The following is a 16,389-nucleotide window of genomic DNA, read 5'->3' as shown; positions in this document are numbered from 1 at the left end:
AGAAAGGGGCCACTCCCAGAGGCAGAGGGCTGTGAGGCACCGCCCGCCGGGCCCTCTCCTTTGGGAAAACCCTCAACACTGGGCCGAACCTTGGAGTTCTGTATGTCCATTCAGGCACACTCCATGCTTGATCTGTGGGCAATTCCTCTCAGAAGTGGAGGTCACGGTGGAGGCGTTGGAGGGCGGAAGGCGTTCCCTCAGTGGCTCTCCTCTTCTGAGATTCTGTAAAAACATAAGTCAATGTAGTGTAAGCAGCTTGAAAGAAAGTAACTGAACTTTTTTAAATTTCTGGGAGACGGTTGCTCACACGCGGGCGGCACAGTGGTTAGCACCGTTACCGCACAGGAAGAAGGTCTTGAGTTCAGCTCTACCGTCGCTCTGTGTGGAGTTTGCATGTTCTTCCTGTTTTTGCGTGGGTTCTTTCCTTGTACTCCGGCTTCCTGCCACAGTCCAACGACCTGCAGTTAGTGGCAATAGGTAATCGAAGAGTGTAAATTGGCGATAGGTGCGAATGGTTTTCTGCGTCTATGTGTTAGCCCTGTAACAGACTGGTGACCTGTCGAGGGTGCACCCTGCTTCTCGCCCTAAGATAGCTGGGATAGGCTCGAGCTGCCCTGTGACACTGGAAAAGAAACACAGCAGAGAATGGATGGGTGGCTGATCAAACGTAAACATTTCCAGTCACTTTCAGTTCAAGCTGCTTAGCATGATCTCACATTTGCCAATTTCTCTATCTCTTCCCCCTCTGTTGTGTGTGTGTGAGATATTCTCACTTTTGCCATTTCTTCTGTCCCTTTCAACTGATCTGTGTGTGTGTGTGTGTGTGTGTGTGTGTGTGTGTGTGTGTGTTTGTCCCACATATTGCATACTCTGCTTTTGTCCTCAAATCAGGTAGGAAGTGTCTGTGTGGTTGAGCTGGTCTGGTCTGTCTAGACTTTCACTAGATAGATCAGGCTGCACCCACCTGTGAAACAGGTGGAGGGTCACCAGGACATGCAGAACTCGCTGACAGACTCCTGGCCACCTCTTGCCTCCTTAGTAGAAAGGGGCCACTCCCAGAGGCAGAGGGCTGTGAGGCACCGCCCGCCGGGCCCTCTCCTTTGGGAAAACCCTCAACACTGGGCCGAACCTTGGAGTTCTGCATGTCCATTCAGGCACACTCCATGCTTGATCTGTGGGCAATTCCTCTCAGAAGTGGAGGTCACGGTGGAGGCGTTGGAGGGCGGAAGGCGTTCCCTCAGTGGCTCTCCTCTTCTGAGATTATGTAAAAACATAAGTCAATGTAGTGTAAGAAGCTTGAAATGAAAGTAACTGAACTTTTTTAAATTTCTGGGAGACGGTTGCTCACACGCGGGCGGCACAGTGGTTAGCACCGTTACCGCACAGGAAGAAGGTCTTGAGTTCAGCTCTACCGTCGCTCTGTGTGGAGTTTGCATGTTCTTCCTGTTTTTGCGTGGGTTCTTTCCTTGTACTCCGGCTTCCTGCCACAGTCCAACGACCTGCAGTTAGTGGCAATAGGTAATCGAAGAGTGTAAATTGGCGATAGGTGCGAATGGTTTTCTGCGTCTATGTGTTAGCCCTGTAACAGACTGGTGACCTGTCGAGGGTGCACCCTGCTTCTCGCCCTAAAATAGCTGGGATAGGCTCGAGCTGCCCTGTGACACTGGAAAAGAAACACAGCAGAGAATGGATGGGTGGCTGATCAAACGTAAACATTTCCAGTCACTTTCAGTTCAAGCTGCTTAGCATGATCTCACATTTGCCAATTTCTCTATCTCTTCCCCCTCTGTTGTGTGTGTGTGAGATATTCTCACTTTTGCCATTTCTTCTGTCCCTTTCAACTGATCTCTGTGTGTGTGTGTGTGTGTGTGTGTGTGTGTGTGTGTCCCACATATTGCATACTCTGCTTTTGTCCTCAAATCAGGTAGGAAGTGTCTGTGTGGTTGAGCTGGTCTGGTCTGTCTAGACTTTCACTAGATAGATCAGGCTGCACCCACCTGTGAAACAGGTGGAGGGTCACCAGGACATGCAGAACTCGCTGACAGACTCCTGGCCACCTCTTGCCTCCTTAGTAGAAAGGGGCCACTCCCAGAGGCAGAGGGCTGTGAGGCACCGCCCGCCGGGCCCTCTCCTTTGGGAAAACCCTCAACACTGGGCCGAACCTTGGAGTTCTGCATGTCCATTCAGGCACACTCCATGCTTGATCTGTGGGCAATTCCTCTCAGAAGTGGAGGTCACGGTGGAGGCGTTGGAGGGCGGAAGGCGTTCCCTCAGTGGCTCTCCTCTTCTGAGATTCTGTAAAAACAAAAGTCAATGTAGTGTAAGCAGCTTGAAAGAAAGTAACTGAACTTTTTTAAATTTCTGGGAGACGGTTGCTCACACGCGGGCGGCACAGTGGTTAGCACCGTTACCACACAGGAAGAAGGTCTTGAGTTCAGCTCTACCGTCGCTCTGTGTGGAGTTTGCATGTTCTTCCTGTTTTTGCGTGGGGTCTTTCCTTGTAGTCCGGCTTCCTGCCACAGTCCAACGACCTGCAGTTAGTGGCAATAGGTAATCGAAGAGTGTAAATTGGCGATAGGTGCGAATGGTTTTCTGCGTCTATGTGTTAGCCCTGTAACAGACTGGTGACCTGTCGAGGGTGCACCCTGCTTCTCGCCCTAAGATAGCTGGGATAGGCTCGAGCTGCCCTGTGACACTGGAAAAGAAACACAGCAGAGAATGGATGGGTGGCTGATCAAACGTAAACATTTCCAGTCACTTTCAGTTCAAGCTGCTTAGCATGATCTCACATTTGCCAATTTCTCTATCTCTTCCCCCTCTGTTGTGTGTGTGTGAGATATTCTCACTTTTGCCATTTCTTCTGTCCCTTTCAACTGATCTGTGTGTGTGTGTGTGTGTGTGTGTGTGTGTCCCACATATTGCATACTCTGCTTTTGTCCTCAAATCAGGTAGGAAGTGTCTGTGTGGTTGAGCTGGTCTGGTCTGTCTAGACTTTCACTAGATAGATCAGGCTGCACCTACCTGTGAAACAGGTGGAGGGTCACCAGGACATGCAGAACTCGCTGACAGACTCCTGGCCACCTCTTGCCTCCTTAGTAGAAAGGGGCCACTCCCAGAGGCAGAGGGCTGTGAGGCACCGCCCGCCGGGCCCTCTCCTTTGGGAAAACCCTCAACACTGGGCCGAACCTTGGAGTTCTGTATGTCCATTCAGGCACACTCCATGCTTGATCTGTGGGCAATTCCTCTCAGAAGTGGAGGTCATGGTGGAGGCGTTGGAGGGCGGAAGGCGTTCCCTCAGTGGCTCTCCTCTTCTGAGATTCTGTAAAAACAAAAGTCAATGTAGTGTAAGCAGCTTGAAAGAAAGTAACTGAACTTTTTTAAATTTCTGGGAGACGGTTGCTCACACGCGGGCGGCACAGTGGTTAGCACCGTTACCACACAGGAAGAAGGTCTTGAGTTCAGCTCTACCGTCGCTCTGTGTGGAGTTTGCATGTTCTTCCTGTTTTTGCGTGGGTTCTTTCCTTGTACTCCGGCTTCCTGCCACAGTCCAACGACCTGCAGTTAGTGGCAATAGGTAATCGAAGAGTGTAAATTGGCGATAGGTGCGAATGGTTTTCTGCGTCTATGTGTTAGCCCTGTAACAGACTGGTGACCTGTCGAGGGTGCACCCTGCTTCTCGCCCTAAGATAGCTGGGATAGGCTCGAGCTGCCCTGTGACACTGGAAAAGAAACACAGCAGAGAATGGATGGGTGGCTGATCAAACGTAAACATTTCCAGTCACTTTCAGTTCAAGCTGCTTAGCATGATCTCACATTTGCCAATTTCTCTATCTCTTCCCCCTCTGTTGTGTGTGTGTGAGATATTCTCACTTTTGCCATTTCTTCTGTCCCTTTCAACTGATCTGTGTGTGTGTGTGTGTGTGTGTGTGTGTGTGTGTGTGTGTGTGTGTGTGTGTGTGTGTGTTTGTCCCACATATTGCATACTCTGCTTTTGTCCTCAAATCATGTAGGAAGTGTCTGTGTGGTTGAGCTGGTCTGGTCTGTCTAGACTTTCACTAGATAGATCAGGCTGCACCCACCTGTGAAACAGGTGGAGGGTCACCAGGACATGCAGAACTCGCTGACAGACTCCTGGCCACCTCTTGCCTCCTTAGTAGAAAGGGGCCACTCCCAGAGGCAGAGGGCTGTGAGGCACCGCCCGCCGGGCCCTCTCCTTTGGGAAAACCCTCAACACTGGGCCGAACCTTGGAGTTCTGTATGTCCATTCAGGCACACTCCATGCTTGATCTGTGGGCAATTCCTCTCAGAAGTGGAGGTCATGGTGGAGGCGTTGGAGGGCGGAAGGCGTTCCCTCAGTGGCTCTCCTCTTCTGAGATTCTGTAAAAACAAAAGTCAATGTAGTGTAAGAAGCTTGAAAGAAAGTAACTGAACTTTTTTAAATTTCTGGGAGACGGTTGCTCACACGCGGGCGGCACAGTGGTTAGCACCGTTACCCCACAGGAAGAAGGTCTTGAGTTCAGCTCTACCGTCGCTCTGTGTGGAGTTTGCATGTTCTTCCTGCTTTTGCGTGGGTTCTTTCCTTGTACTCCGGCTTCCTGCCACAGTCCAACGACCTGCAGTTAGTGGCAATAGGTAATCGAAGAGTGTAAATTGGCGATAGGTGCGAATGGTTTTCTGCGTCTATGTGTTAGCTCTGTAACAGACTGGTGACCTGTCGAGGGTGCACCCTGCTTCTCGCCCTAAGATAGCTGGGATAGGCTCGAGCTGCCCTGTGACACTGGAAAAGAAACACAGCAGAGAATGGATGGGTGGCTGATCAAACGTAAACATTTCCAGTCACTTTCAGTTCAAGCTGCTTAGCATGATCTCACATTTGCCAATTTCTCTATCTCTTCCCCCTCTGTTGTGTGTGTGTGAGATATTCTCACTTTTGCCATTTCTTCTGTCCCTTTCAACTGATCTGTGTGTGAGTGTGTGTGTGTGTGTGTCCCACATATTGCATACTCTGCTTTTGTCCTCAAATCAGGTAGGAAGTGTCTGTGTGGTTGAGCTGGTCTGGTCTGTCTAGACTTTCACTAGATAGATCAGGCTGCACCCACCTGTGAAACAGGTGGAGGGTCACCAGGACATGCAGAACTCGCTGACAGACTCCTGGCCACCTCTTGCCTCCTTAGTAGAAAGGGGCCACTCCCAGAGGCAGAGGGCTGTGAGGCACCGCCCGCCGGGCCCTCTCCTTTGGGAAAACCCTCAACACTGGGCCGAACCTTGGAGTTCTGTATGTCCATTCAGGCACACTCCATGCTTGATCTGTGGGCAATTCCTCTCAGAAGTGGAGGTCACGGTGGAGGCGTCGGAGGGCGGAAGGCGTTCCCTCAGTGGCTCTCCTCTTCTGAGATTCTGTAAAAACAAAAGTCAATGTAGTGTAAGCAGCTTGAAAGAAAGTAACTGAACTTTTTTAAATTTCTGGGAGACGGTTGCTCACACGCGGGCGGCACAGTGGTTAGCACCGTTACCGCACAGGAAGAAGGTCTTGAGTTCAGCTCTACCGTCGCTCTGTGTGGAGTTTGCATGTTCTTCCTGTTTTTGCGTGGGTTCTTTCCTTGTACTCCGGCTTCCTGCTTCCTGCCACAGTCCAACGACCTGCAGTTAGTGGCAATAGGTAATCGAAGAGTGTAAATTGGCGATAGGTGCGAATGGTTTTCTGCGTCTATGTGTTAGCCCTGTAACAGACTGGTGACCTGTCGAGGGTGCACCCTGCTTCTCGCCCTAAGATAGCTGGGATAGGCTCGAGCTGCCCTGTGACACTGGAAAAGAAACACAGCAGAGAATGGATGGGTGGCTGATCAAACGTAAACATTTCCAGTCACTTTCAGTTCAAGCTGCTTAGCATGATCTCACATTTGCCAATTTCTCTATCTCTTCCCCCTCTGTTGTGTGTGTGTGAGATATTCTCACTTTTGCCATTTCTTCTGTCCCTTTCAACTGATCTGTGTGTGTGTGTGTGTGTGTGTGTGTGTGTGTGTGTGTGTGTGTGTGTGTGTGAGTGTGTGTGTGTGTGTCCCACATATTGCATACTCTGCTTTTGTCCTCAAATCAGGTAGGAAGTGTCTGTGTGGTTGAGCTGGTCTGGTCTGTCTAGACTTTCACTAGATAGATCAGGCTGCACCCACCTGTGAAACAGGTGGAGGGTCACCAGGACATGCAGAACTTGCTGACAGACTCCTGACCACCTCTTGCCTCCTTAGTAGAAAGGGGCCACTCCCAGAGGCAGAGGGCTGTGAGGCACCGCCCGCCGGGCCCTCTCCTTTGGGAAAACCCTCAACACTGGGCCGAACCTTGGAGTTCTGTATGTCCATTCAGGCACACTCCATGCTTGATCTGTGGGCAATTCCTCTCAGAAGTGGAGGTCACGGTGGAGGCGTCGGAGGGCGGAAGGCGTTCCCTCAGTGGCTCTCCTCTTCTGAGATTGTGTAAAAACAAAAGTCAATGTAGTGTAAGCAGCTTGAAAGAAAGTAACTGAACTTTTTTAAATTTCTGGGAGACGGTTGCTCACACGCGGGCGGCACAGTGGTTAGCACCGTTACCACACAGGAAGAAGGTCTTGAGTTCAGCTCTACCGTCGCTCTGTGTGGAGTTTGCATGTTCTTCCTGTTTTTGCGTGGGTTCTTTCCTTGTACTCCGGCTTCCTGCCACAGTCCAACGACCTGCAGTTAGTGGCAATAGGTAATCAAAGAGTGTAAATTGGCGATAGGTGCGAATGGTTTTCTGCGTCTATGTGTTAGCCCTGTAACAGACTGGTGACCTGTCGAGGGTGCACCCTGCTTCTCGCCCTAAGATAGCTGGGATAGGCTCGAGCTGCCCTGTGACACTGGAAAAGAAACACAGCAGAGAATGGATGGGTGGCTGATCAAACGTAAACATTTCCAGTCACTTTCAGTTCAAGCTGCTTAGCATGATCTCACATTTGCCAATTTCTCTATCTCTTCCCCCTCTGTTGTGTGTGTGTGAGATATTCTCACGTTTGCCATTTCTTCTGTCCCTTTCAACTGATCTGTGAGTGTGTGTGTGTGTGTGTGTGTGTGTGAGAGTGTGTGTGTGTGTGTGTGTGTGTGTGTGTGTGTGTGTGTGTGTGTGAGAGTGTGTGTGTGTGTGTGTGTGTGTGTGTGTGTGTCCCACATATTGCATACTCTGCTTTTGTCCTCAAATCAGGTAGGAAGTGTCTGTGTGGTTGAGCTGGTCTGGTCTGTCTAGACTTTCACTAGATAGATCAGGCTGCACCCACCTGTGAAACAGGTGGAGGGTCACCAGGACATGCAGAACTCACTGACAGACTCCTGGCCACCTCTTGCCTCCTTAGTAGAAAGGGGCCACTCCCAGAGGCAGAGGGCTGTGAGGCACCGCCCGCCGGGCCCTCTCCTTTGGGAAAACCCTCAACACTGGGCCGAACCTTGGAGTTCTGTATGTCCATTCAGGCACACTCCATGCTTGATCTGTGGGCAATTCCTCTCAGAAGTGGAGGTCACGGTGGAGGCGTCGGAGGGCGGAAGGCGTTCCCTCAGTGGCTCTCCTCTTCTGAGATTGTGTAAAAACATAAGTCAATGTAGTGTAAGAAGCTTGAAAAGAAAGTAACTGAACTTGTTGAGATGGTTGATCAAACTGAAATATTACTGTCATGGTCCAGTTACGCTACATGTATATGTATTTGTTTTTGTTTCTCTCACTTTCTTTCTCGCTTCCCTGCTCACAACGCGATGCCTGGGCGGACCTAATCATGGGCTCCCGGTTGCTGTCCTCACACCTGCAAGCAATTTCTCACCTGAGGTTCATCATCCTGTTTACCAGCCACTTCTGAAGGCAGTTGCTTGGAGCCCTTTGTCGCTGGACTACTGTGTAACATTCGTTAGTGCAATTCTAGCTTTGGAAATATTTTGATTTCTCTTTGTGCTTTTCTTGGCATTTAACATTTTGTCCTTGTATATAGATTTTCCGTGCCCCGCCTTGAGACCCTGTTCGTGAGTGTGGCAGTTGCAGTGAGCCTGTGGAGCCCCCCACCCTCCATGGACCTCTGGATTCGCTGGACCCCTTCTCCCCACTTGTATATAGTGCACTCTGTGTCATTTAAATAAAAAAAATGTTTATTGTGATTCGTAGTCTGCGCTTGAGTCCTGCTCAGCCTTGACAATTTTTAGTCACTTTCGGTTCAAGCTGCTTAGATTCCCATGATCTCACATTTGCCATTTGTGTGTGTGTGTGTTTGTTTGTCCCACATATTGCATACTCTGCTTTTGTCCTAAAAACAGGTAGGAAGTGTCTGTGTGGTTGAGCTGGTCTGGTCTGTCTAGACTTTCACTAGATAGATCAGGCTGCACCCACCTGTGAAACAGGTGGAGGGTCACCAGGACATGCAGAACTCTTGCCTCCTTCACTGTTTTTCTGTAAGCTCCCTGTTCTGACCTGTCTCCCCAATGTGATGTTTGTGTAATGTATGTATGGTCAGAAGGGGTCCAATTTTGCTGCAGGCAACTGCAAGTGACAAATAAAGCTTCATCATCATCATCATAATGTGAGCTATTTTTGGAAAAAGTAAATACACAGTTGTACTACTATAAAGTAACAAAAGACTGCATGAGCTTGAATTGGAATAAATAATGGAGCAACGACTAGCCACGTCTCCCTGGCTAGTAATTTCTTTCCTGGTTGCAGGAAAGTAATTTTGGAGTAATTTTTGACCAGGATATGTCCTTCAATGCACATATTAAACAAATATGTAGGACTGCTTTCTTCCATTTGTGCAATATCTCTGAAATGAGGAATATCCTGTCTCAACGTGACGCTAAAAACCTAGTTGTAACACATGATACTTTACCACTACAGAACGTAGAGGAAGTTAGGATCTTGGGTTTATGTTCTCTAGAAATCGACTAAGGAGCACGTGACACACAGCTAAAAGAACAGTTAACATTTATTTAAACAAAACCATAAATAGTCATTCAACAATTCACAATGAGAAAATTCCAATAGTCCATGTTTGTCAGCCTGTGTACTCAGTTCAGAGTTCTTTTCAGTCTTTTCTGTTCAGGTGTGTGAAGTGTGTGTGGATAGTGTTAATGTTAGTAGTACTACCCAGGCAGTGTATTGTTTTGAGATCTCATAAGCTTATCTGTCAGGAAGTAACGCGTCTGTCACTTCTAAGTAGGCTGCAAACCTTCCTCCATCGCAGCTGGGATCCTGAATCCTGGCTCGCTGCAGGTGAATTTACTGGTCTCACTCGCACAATTTCACACTCCAACAAAAAGACCAACCTGCACAGGGCAGTGAACACATTTTGCATTAATATTATAAAACAACTTAATCAACACTAGTGACCATACACCTCTCATTTTCGTAAATGACAACTTAATGCAATCGATAATAACAGAATTAAAGAACCTTAAAACGGTTTCCATAGGCACTTATCACACAAAATTAACTCACATCTCCTCTTTTGTGAACAGCAGTAACAATAATCCAGCGCTTACTGAATTGTGAGAATGCACCTCATCGATGCACGAGAGAAGTACAAAACGTGGTCGCAGTACTATTTATTCAAAGACTGGTCATATTTATTTCACTTCAGTTCATTTTTATTTCAAACATGTACATTCACCATCATTACATAATATCATTCAATTCTTTTGTTTGAAAAGGAGTAGGCAGAAGTATACACTTATTTGCCCCTACCCCCTCAAATTTTACATCTCATTCATTTAATTTTCTTTTATTCTTAAATTAAACAAACAAACAAATGAAACAACAGCAAAACAAACAAAAAAATGACAATATCATTTCTTTCATATAAATAAAGACAGAATATGTAAATTAGATTCACAAATAATGAAACAAACAAACCAAAACATCACTTCAATTACGGTCCTGGGTTTACCCCGTTTTCTTCATTCTTATATTTGTTTAAGATTTGTTTTTTATATTTTATTTTAAACTGGTTTATGTTAGGGGTGGGTGAGATAAACGATATAATTTTGGCCAACGATAGAGATTTTGACTATATCACTCTATCGCGATGGCGCATGTTGATGATGTCATCAAACTGCGCCTGTTTTGGTTGAAAGCATCGCAGCGGCTACAACCATTATCATCTGCAAATTATGCTGGGCGACAGTCATAGCAAAGAGATGAAGCACTTTTGAAATATGGGGAAAGCCAAAAACTGCGCTTCCTCCACTTCCGTAACATTGATTCATTAATGTTGAATTCTCTCGCAGCTGTTCTATTCTCATGTTGTTGCAGTATATTAATAACTAACCTCGTATTGTGGATGAATAATCTTAGTTGTTCTCCTGACTGAAGTTTGGCCCGTGTATAGCATCCTGCTATGCGATTGCATTTGTCCCTGACCACCAGAATCCCTCACGTTAAGTTTTAATGAGTGATAAAAAAAAGTTGGCGTTCATCCTTCATCCTTCACTGTGCTAATGTTATGCTTAAATAGCTGTGTCGCTAGCAATCACGTAGCACAACATTATATACCAGGTAGTCCAACTTCAGTAACCCTACAAACGCCACTGCTGTTTAGTTTCCTGTTTTCATTTATGTTGGAAGTGGTAGCAGAGCTGTACGTTTGAATTAGTTTCAAAAATCTCTCAGTCAGAACATGGTATGTCATGTTTAGGTGTAAACTAGCGAGCTAACTTCCTGTTAACTTCTAACTCCGTTAAATGTAATAACTTCTGTTTTCATGGACGCATGGATGTTAAACTTAATTGTTACACCTGATAAAGCAGCAACGCTGATAATTTTATTAAAGATGAAAGAATTTAGACCGTTTTTAACTCTCAGTGTTCGTTTGACTTTGGGACCTGAAGCAGACGGAGTTTTGGACCCAGATTACTCCGCGAGGCTCCTCACTACGGCAGCTGTAATGCTCTGACAATCCATCAAGCAGTGCAGCTTAACAAAGTTGTACTAAAACATTTTTTAACAGATTTCTGCACGCCAAAATCGGTTCGAGGTCCGTAAGCACAACCAGAATTCATACATAAGGCACACTCTCGAGTTTTGAGAAAATTAAAGGATTTTAAGTGCCTTATAGTGCGGAAAATACGTTATACAGAAGAAAAGAATATATCGCGATATATATCGTTACTGCACATGCTTCAAATTATATCGCGATATGAATTTTAGGCCATATCGCCCAGCCCTAGTTTATGTTGTTACTTTCTTTTATTTGTTCTGTTCTGACTGTTCCGTAATTTAACTCCCGCTATTGAGATAGACATACTTTGTCGTTCTAGGACTTTGTATTTTTAAATTCCATTTTCCTCTTAAGTTATACCCCCCTTCTCTTTCTATAAACAATTTACAGATGTCTTTTGGAAGCATTTTATTTCTTGCTTTATATATTATTTGCGTTGTTTCAAACTTCACCAAGTCTTGGAATTTCATGCATTTTGATAAAGAGTGCATTTGTATGTTCCCTGTACCCTGCATTATTTATTATTCTAATGGCCCTTTTCTGCATTATAGTTATTGTTTGTGTATTACTTCTGCATGTGTTTCCCCAGACCTCTACACAATAGCTCATATATGGTAGTAGTTGAAGCACAGTATAATATGTGAAGTGCTTTCTGATCCAAGATTTGCTTTGTTTTCCCCAGAACGGCAATGCCTCCTTTCCAATTTCCCCCTAACAATGATGGTGGTCAATGATCACACCAAGAAATTTTATTTCATTTACTCTTTCTAAATATACATTGTCAACACATATTTCTACTTCGATATTTTTCTTATGGTTTCCAAATAACATAAATTTGCTTTTATCTAGATTTAATGATAATTTATTTATATCAAACCACTTCTTTAATATCTTTAATCCCTGTGTGATCACCTCCAAAACCTGTGGCAATTCCACACCTGAACAAAATATATTTGTGTCATCTGCAAATATTACAAACTTTAGAATCTTCGATACTTGGCAAATATAATTTTTATACATAATAAACCTTCTGCCCCCCAGGCAGGAGGCTCAGGAGCATTAAATGCAAAACCACCAGACAGAGAAACAGCTTCATTCCAGAAACTGTGAGACTTCTCAGTCAATAATGGACAAGAACTGTTATTGTAGCACCTAATCACTACTGACATCGTCACTTTATCAATGCTAGACATCATGCCATTTGCTGCTAAAGTATTTATACCTACATTTCTATATCTATACTCCATACTGGTACTCAGGTTGTTGCACTCTATTTATTTTATTTGTATTATTTTAATACTTGCATTTATAATACTCAGGTTGCTGCACTTAATTTATTTGAAATACTTATTACTTGTTATTCTGTTTTCTTTTTATTCTGTTTCTTCGTTACTCTGTTTCTTTCGCTCCGGGACCACGTGCACGTAATTTTCGTTACACCTCATGTAAACATGTGATGCGAATGACAATAAAGAATCCATGAATTCTTTTGGACCTAATACTGATCTTTGAGGTATGTCACAAGCAACATCCATCAATTTAGATTCCTACTCATTTATTTGTACATATTGTTGCATATTCACTACATAGCTTTTTATCACTCCAAAACCACTCCCCTAAACCCATACTTTCCATTTTTTTTATTAGAATTTCATGACTGACAGTATCGAATAGGGCTGCCACAAACGTTTATTTTGATAGTCGACTAGTCACCGATTATTTTTGCGATTAGTCCACTAATCAGATCATGCAACACAGAGCTTACTGCACCAGCATGCATCTGCTCTAATATAACTATCATTAGCTTACAGCTTTAAGTGTATGTGCTAACTAAAAAATAAAGACAAGATGATAGTTTATTAAATTTTAATTAAATTTGCAGATTGTTTCGGTGGAGTTTAATAAACTCAGCCGTCTGCTCCTTGCTATCTAAAATATAACAGGGCACCGGAGTAAATTCTCAAGCATCTCACACTTCTGATGATCAGCTGTCTGCTTGACGTTTATTCAGCTGTGTAAAAACTATAACTTTAATCTCAGCCAAACCAATTTACTCAGGAACAAATAAAATACTGAAAAAAGCCAAACAATAACATTTTTAAGTTATCTAAGTGACTTGGATATCATGTTTAACCTGAGTAGCGAAAGACGGCGGTGGGTTTGAAAATGGTTTGCCAGGAGTCTGGTGTTCTCACCGGCTCTAGCGAGCCTTGAACCCCGGCTAGCTATCGAGCTAGTGGGTAACAGACGTCTCCGAAAATGTCGGGGCGCTTTTGAAAATATGTGGTGTCTTGATAAACTGAGCACATATTTGAGGTTTACACAGCTACATTCTCTCCTGAAATATGTTAAACATTTATTTTGTGACCCAGAAAGAATAATAAGAGTAATATTAAAACTAACTAGCTGCTGCCATTTTTGGAATCTTCTGTTTCAGTCCGTTATTACACTCTTAAATCCTACTACTTATTCCTGTGTCTTTTGGGATCTTACAAAGCTTCAAACGACGTGTCGACTATTAAATTAGTCTTCGACGATTTTGATAGTCGATGTAATCGTGACTAGTCGACTAATCGTGGCAGCCCTGGTATTGAACAGTTTTTTTAATTTAAAAAAACTCCAAGTGTGTACTTCTTATTATGTAGGCAATTCACATTTGTCCACAAAACTGTCAAATCTTTTTATAAATTTTTATAAACTTTTTATAAATAGTCACTGGTCTATAATTTGCAAAGTGATGCTTTTTACCTGTTTTGTAAATTGGAATAACTTGAACAACTTTCATTTTTTCAGGAAAAAAACCTTTTTGAAAAGACAAGTTGAAAACGTATTTTAACGGTTTTCCAATACCATAAATAATCAGCAACTCTCTTACTGTTACAACATCAATGTCATTCCAATCTGTACTGGTTTTGTTCTTAAGTCCTCTAACGATGTCATATATTTCATTCTCTTCCACTGCTCTTAGAAACACTGAGCTTCTATTCCTTTCAATATTTTCACCAGTGTTCCTTTCTATTCCATCGGCCTTTATTTCCTCTGCCAGTTTTGGCCCCATATTTACGAAGAATTCATTAAAACCATTTGCTTTCTCTTTCATTTTGTTAATGCTTTTTGTCCCTTCTATAAAGTACCCAGGGTAATCATTGTTCCTTGATTCATTTTTGATTGTACTGTTTATGACATTCCATATACCTTTTGTGTTTTCTTTATTGTGTTCTAACCTTTTAATAAAATATTATATATATATATATAAGATATAGGGTGTTCTTTTTTTCCTGGCATTTTGCAGTCCTTTAGTCATCCATGGTCTTCCTGCATAGTTGTGTTTCCTGTTGATTTCAATCACCTGGCAGTTTTTACCAAGTAATGTGTTACTAATGTGTGTTTAATGTGTTCTTAAAAATGCTTCATAAGGTTTATTAACTTCTTCGTGTTCATAAACATGAACATGAAGAAGTTTCTTGCTTTAAAAGTTAATTTTTAAGACAGTTAAATGTCTTCTCTGTTCGAATTCTTTTGTAAATAATCTTGTGTTCATTTCTGTTAATTTTATAATGGCAATTATAAGATGCAAAGACTGGTAAATGGTCACTTATATCATTGATTATCATTGATTGATTATCATCTCCTTACAGGAAATAAAACTTACTTCCTAGCTTTCAGAAAAAAACATCTCCGATTGGCTTAGAGTATCAAAGATAATACAGCACTTAAAAAACACATAGAATTTACACTACACTTAACTAACGATTAGCTTGCTATGCTAACGTAGTGAGTCAACTCACCGGAAATGAACAGGGATCATAAAAGAGGTACATCGGCATCAACCAAAAATGTCCGCACTTCCCAACAAGCGGAAGAGTAAAATCCATTTTTTTTTTTACAAGAAATAGGGAAAAATTCCTGGTGAGTTGCTCCGACCAGCATTTGTAGCCTTAACGTTGTTCTCCTTCGCGATAACGATTCAAGTTCACAAGCACTACACAATCTCAGAGTGCCACCTACTGACATTCTTTGGGAACTGCAGTTAATTTCATGATGCAATTTTAGGTGGGTTACATAGTTCATGCATTTATTACTTCTAGGCTGGACGACTGTAATTCATTATTATCAGGATGTCCTAAAACTCCCTGACAAGCCTTCAGTTAATCCAAAATGCTGCAGCAAGAGTACTGGCAGGGACTAGAAAGAGAGAGCAAATTTCTCCGATATTGGCTTCCCTCCATTGACTCCCTGTTAAATCCAGAATTGAATTCAAAATCCTGCTTTTTGCATACAAGGTCTTAAATAATAAGGCCCCATCTTATCTTAATGACCTTATAGTACCGAATCACCCCATTAGAACACTTCCCTCTCGCATTGCAAGCTTACTTTTTGTTCCTAGAGTATTTAAAAGTAGAATGGGAGGGAGAGTTCTTCAGTTTTCAGGCCCCTCTTCCATGGAACCAGCTTCCAGTTTGGATTTGGGAGACAGACACTATCTCTATTTTAAGATTAGTCTTAAAACTTTCCTTTCTGAAGCATATAGTTAGAGCTGGATCAGGTGACCCTGAATCCTCCCTTAGTTATGCTGCAATAGGTGTAGGCTGCTAAGGGATTCCCATGATGCACTGAGTGTTTCTTCTTCAGATTCACATGGACCAAATTCAAATTCAAATTCAAATTTTTATTTGTCACGTACACAGTCATACACAGTACGATATGTAGTGAAATGCTTTGACAACTGCTCGTGACCTAAAGAAAACAAAAAAGGAAAAGGCTATGAATAAGATAGGAAATAAATATGAAAAATTAAAAAGGGTAAATTTAACTAGGAAGGAATAAAATATAAATTAAGGTTAAAAATGAAATAACTGTACAACACACTGGGAAAGAATAAGATAAAATATATAAATTAAATTGAAAATAAAATAACTGTACAACAAAATACACAATATAGAACTATATAAGAATGTATGAACAAAATACACAAGAAGTATAAATAAATATATACACAATAACAGCAGCAGTGATTTAAGTGATGAAGTGAAAACAATGTCCAGAATGTCCAGTGTGTGTGTAAGAACTATATGTGTGGGTCAGTACTGTGTGGTGGTGTGATTGAGAGACCGTATCACCTGCGGGAAGAAGCTCCTCCTCAGTCTCTCTGTGTTGGTCTTCAGGGAGCGGAATCGCTTTCCTGACCTCAACAGAGAAAACAGTCCGTTGTTGGGATGGCTGAGGTCCTTCACGATCTTCCTGGCCTTGGTCCAGCACCGCCTGCTGTAGATTGAGTGCAGGTCAGGGAGCTCGGAGCGGATGGTGCGCTCAGCTGATCGCACAACCCTCTGTAGAGCTCGTCTGTCCTGCATGGTGCTGTTCCCGAACCAGGTTAAGATGTTTCCCGTCAGGATGCTCTCTATGGTGCACGAGTA

The 16,389-nt window shown here is 43.4% G+C and overlaps 1 long non-coding RNA gene across 1 annotated transcript; it reads left to right on the top strand.

Annotated features, from left to right (window-relative positions):
* The first annotated feature begins 7,438 nt into the window (after window positions 1-7,438).
* On the top strand, window positions 7,439-8,562 carry LOC146656947 (uncharacterized). Its single transcript, XR_014914193.1, has 2 exons — window positions 7,439-7,899; window positions 7,982-8,562. It is a non-coding gene; the product is annotated as an uncharacterized LOC146656947 (long non-coding RNA).
* Window positions 8,563-16,389: the final 7,827 nt, after the last annotated feature.

This window comes from Rhamphochromis longiceps, linkage group LG12 (genome assembly GCF_057381845.1).
Source record: "Rhamphochromis longiceps isolate RC_006_pf linkage group LG12, R_longiceps_female_GT1.1, whole genome shotgun sequence".
Lineage (NCBI taxonomy): Eukaryota > Metazoa > Chordata > Actinopteri > Cichliformes > Cichlidae > Rhamphochromis > Rhamphochromis longiceps.
This window is presented reverse-complemented; position numbering and strand designations above follow the sequence as displayed.